The sequence below is a fragment of the Oncorhynchus gorbuscha genome, unplaced genomic scaffold, assembly GCF_021184085.1.
Source record: "Oncorhynchus gorbuscha isolate QuinsamMale2020 ecotype Even-year unplaced genomic scaffold, OgorEven_v1.0 Un_scaffold_619, whole genome shotgun sequence".
NCBI lineage: Eukaryota > Metazoa > Chordata > Actinopteri > Salmoniformes > Salmonidae > Oncorhynchus > Oncorhynchus gorbuscha.
Window position 1 is genome coordinate 45,001 of NW_025745739.1, and position 5,000 is coordinate 50,000.

The window sequence follows — 5,000 nt, forward strand, 5'->3', positions numbered from 1 at the left end:
TGATTCAGCTGAGCAAACTGGATCCAGAACAGTGTCTGTCAGCCATAGTCCTCTGAGTCTAACTAACAGTCTGTCAGCCATAGTCCCCTGAGTCTAACTAACAGTCTGTCAGCCATAGTCCCCTGAGTCTAACTAACAGTCTGTCAGCCATAGGCCCCTGAGTCTAACTAACAGTCTATCAGCCATAGTCCCCTGAGTCTAACTAACAGTCTATCAGCCATAGTCCCCTGAGTCTAACTAACAGTCTGTCAGCCATAGTCCCCTGAGTCTAACTAACAGTCTGTCAGCCATAGTCCCCCGAGTCTAACTAACAGTCTGTCAGCCATAGTCCCCTGAGTCTAACTAACAGTCTATCAGCCATAGTCCCCTGAGTCTAACTAACAGTCTGTCAGCCATAGTCCCCTGAGTCTAACTAACAGTCTATCAGCCAGTCTGAGTCTAACTAACAGTCTGTCAGCCATAGTCCCCTGAGTCTAACTAACAGTCTGTCAGCCATAGTCCCCTGAGTCTAACTAACAGTCTGTCAGCCATAGTCCCCTGAGTCTAACTAACAGTCTGTCAGCCATAGTCCCCTGAGTCTAACTAACAGTCTGTCAGCCATAGTCCCCTGAGTCTAACTAACAGTCTGTCAGCCATAGTCCCCTGAGTCTAACTAACAGTCTGTCAGCCATAGTCCCCTGAGTCTAACTAACAGTCTGTCAGCCATAGTCCCCTGAGTCTAACTAACAGTCTGTCAGCCATAGTCCCCTGAGTCTAACTAACAGTCTGTCAGCCATAGTCCCCTGAGTCTAACTAACAGTCTGTCAGCCATAGTCCCCTGAGTCTAACTAACAGTCTGTCAGCCATAGTCCCCTGAGTCTAACTAACAGTCTGTCAGCCATAGTCCCCTGAGTCTAACTAACAGTCTGTCAGCCATAGTCCCCTGAGTCTAACTAACAGTCTGTCAGCCATAGTCCCCTGAGTCTAACTAACAGTCTGTCAGCCATAGTCCCCTGAGTCTAACTAACAGTCTGTCAGCCATAGTCCCCTGAGTCTAACTAACAGTCTGTCAGCCATAGTCCCCTGAGTCTAACTAACAGTCTGTCAGCCATAGTCCCTGAGTCTAACTAACAGTCTGTCAGCCATAGTCCCCTGAGTCTAACTAACAGTCTGTCAGCCATAGTCCCCTGAGTCTAACTAACAGTCTGTCAGCCATAGTCCCCTGAGTCTAACTAACAGTCTGTCAGCCATAGTCCCCTGAGTCTAACTAACAGTCTGTCAGCCATAGGCCCCTGAGTCTAACTAACAGTCTGTCAGCCATAGTCCCCTGAGTCTAACTAACAGTCTGTCAGCCATAGTCCCCTGAGTCTAACTAACAGTCTATCAGCCATAGTCCCCTGAGTCTAACTAACAGTCTGTCAGCCATAGTCCCCTGAGTCTAACTAACAGTCTGTCAGCCATAGTCCCCTGAGTCTAACTAACAGTCTGTCAGCCATAGTCCCCTGAGTCTAACTAACAGTCTGTCAGCCATAGTCCCCTGAGTCTAACTAACAGTCTGTCAGCCATAGTCCCCTGAGTCTAACTAACAGTCTGTCAGCCATAGTCCCCTGAGTCTAACCATAGTAACAGTCTAACAGTCTGTCAGCCATAGTCCCCTGAGTCTAACTAACAGTCTGTCAGCCATAGTCCCCTGAGTCTAACTAACAGTCTGTCAGCCATAGTCCCCTGAGTCTAACTAACAGTCTGTCAGCCATAGTCCCCTGAGTCTAACTAACAGTCTGTCAGCCATAGTCCCCTGAGTCTAACTAACAGTCTGTCAGCCATAGTCCCCTGAGTCTAACTAACAGTCTGTCAGCCATAGTCCCCTGAGTCTAACTAACCTGTCAGCCATAGTCCCCTGAGTCTAACTAACAGTCTGTCAGCCATAGTCCCCTGAGTCTAACTAACAGTCTGTCAGCCATAGTCCCCTGAGTCTAACTAACAGTCTGTCAGCCATAGTCCCCTGAGTCTAACTAACAGTCTGTCAGCCATAGTCCCCTGAGTCTAACTAACAGTCTGTCAGCCATAGTCCCCTGAGTCTAACTAACAGTCTGTCAGCCATAGTCCCCTGAGTCTAACTAACAGTCTGTCAGCCATAGTCCCCTGAGTCTAACTAACAGTCTGTCAGCCATAGTCCCCTGAGTCTAACTAACAGTCTGTCAGCCATAGTCCCCTGAGTCTAACTAACAGTCTGTCAGCCATAGTCCCCTGAGTCTAACTAACAGTCTGTCAGCCATAGTCTAACCAGTCTGTCAGCCATAGTCCCCTGAGTCTAACTAACAGTCTGTCAGCCATAGTCCCCTGAGTCTAACTAACAGTCTGTCAGCCATAGTCCCCTGAGTCTAACTAACAGTCTGTCAGCCATAGTCCCCTGAGTCTAACTAACAGTCTGTCAGCCATAGTCCCCTGAGTCTAACTAACAGTCTGTCAGCCATAGTCCCCTGAGTCTAACTAACAGTCTGTCAGCCATAGTCCCCTGAGTCTAACTAACAGTCTGTCAGCCATAGTCCCCTGAGTCTAACTAACAGTCTGTCAGCCATAGTCCCCTGAGTCTAACTAACAGTCTGTCAGCCATAGTCCCCTGAGTCTAACTAACAGTCTGTCAGCCATACAGTCTAACAGTCTGTCAGCCATAGTCCCCTGAGTCTAACTAACAGTCTGTCAGCCAGTCCCCCTAATAGTCAGCCCCTGAGTCTAACTAACAGTCTGTCAGCCATAGTCCCCTGAGTCTAACTAACAGTCTGTCAGCCATAGTCCCCTGAGTCTAACTAACAGTCTGTCAGCCATAGTCCCCTGAGTCTAACTAACAGTCTGTCAGCCATAGTCCCCTGAGTCTAACTAACAGTCTGTCAGCCATAGTCCCCTGAGTCTAACTAACAGTCTGTCAGCCATAGTCCCCTGAGTCTAACTAACAGTCTGTCAGCCATAGTCCCCTGAGTCTAACTAACAGTCTGTCAGCCATAGTCCCCTGAGTCTAACTAACAGTCTGTCAGCCATAGTCCCCTGAGTCTAACTAACAGTCTGTCAGCCATAGTCCCCTGAGTCTAACTAACAGTCTGTCAGCCTAGTCCCCTGAGTCTAACTAACAGTCTGTCAGCCATAGGCCCCTGAGTCTAACTAACAGTCTGTCAGCCATAGTCCCCTGAGTCTAACTAACAGTCTGTCAGCCATAGGCCCCTGAGTCTAACTAACATTCTGTCAGCCATAGTCCCCTGAGTCTAACTAACAGTCTATCAGCCATAGTCCCCTGAGTCTAACTAACAGTCTGTCAGCCATAGTCCCCTGAGTCTAAGCAACAGAGATTGTATTGGCTGTTCAGATGTGTGTAGGAGGAAGACTCAGCGAATGGAGAAAGGGTTAAATATCAGTGTGAATATGTTGTTTTGGTTTGAACTTTACTAATCGTCCGCGAAAGTTTTACTTTAGAACCTAACAATATATATATATACAGTTTAACCTTATGGATGTTGTCATTAGCACATGGCCAGTATAGACACGTAAACGGTATAATATTTAGACCTACTAATATACTTGCTATGTGAAGTATCAAGACCTCAAACTAAGCAAGATACAACTGGATGGAATAGATATGAAGCTAAACGCCGCTGTGACAGACTGTCTCCCAGTCAGGAGTGATATTCACACCCGAGCCGACAGAGAGAAGTTCATCCTCATGTGTTTCAGCTGTTAACAGGCTGAGAGGCCGCTGACACCACAGCAGAAATACGCCCCGGTGCCTCTTGGGAAACAGCCAGCTCCATCCTCCATCCCATAATAGAGCCATCAGAACACCGTCAGCAGCGTCGTTAACAAGCGTTCCCGGCTACGGTCCCAAATGGCACCCTAAATAAAGTAGTGCACTTATGTAGGGAATAGGGTGCAGTGTGGAATACACCCGATACGGGTTTTCAGCCTTGTCGTCTCCGCATGTTGCACAAAGACGGCTAATGATGCTAATTGTGGCAGAATGCTCAGCAGCTCTCTCACTGAGGAACACTGTTCCCCTTTTCCTCTGTGTCCATTAAGGCCCATTAGTTCCCCTGATGGTGCCGTGTGTGTGTGTAGGTGTGTGTACCCGTGCGTGTCCGTGCGTGCGTGCGTGCGTGTGTGTGTGTGTGTGTGTGTGTGTGTGTGTGTGTGTGTGTGTGTGTGTGTGTGTGTGTGTGTGTGTGTGTGTGTGTGTGTGTGTGTGTGTGTGTGTCCGTGCGTGTGTGTGTGCATGTGTGTGGATGTCCGTGTGTGTGTGTGTGTGTGTGTGTGTGTGTGCGTGCGCGGGTGTGTGTGTGTGTGCGTGCGTGTGTGTGTGTGTGGCTGCGTGGTTTATTTTCTAAAAATAATATCAAAGGGTCGAAGGCTGAAGGGTGAAAGGACCTCACGGAGAGAGGAGGAGTCAGAGAGGAGGAGTCTGGAGTCAGGAAGTGTTTGATTTAAAAATGTCAACGTCTCTCCCCTGTTGAGTTTCACATCAATAATCAACAGCAGCTTGTTTCTCTGTCTAAATGACAGTCACCATGTCATCTTCTATTACAATTACCAACACTTGTTTCTCTGTCTAAATGACAGTCACCATGTCATCTTCTATTACAATTACCAACACTTGTTTCAACGGTACGCCACCGTAAGACAAGGAAGACCAAACAAAGCCTTCACCACTACAGCTATAGACATTTACATTTAAGTCATTTAGCAGACTATAGCGTTGAGGACGGTGAACTGGAAGATGTGGTGTGATGTGGGGTAACCACTGGGGGTGTCTGTCTATTGGTGAGGCATGATACATGCAAATACTGGCATATTCAGTCAAAACACACACGTTCCTCCCCTCTCTATCTAGGTCAACCATGTCAAAACACACGTTCCTCCCCTCTCTATATGGGTCAACCACGTCAAAACACACACACGTTCCTCCCCTCTCTATATGGGTCAACCACGTCAAAACACACGTTCCTCCCCTCTCTATATGGGTCAACCATGTCAAAACA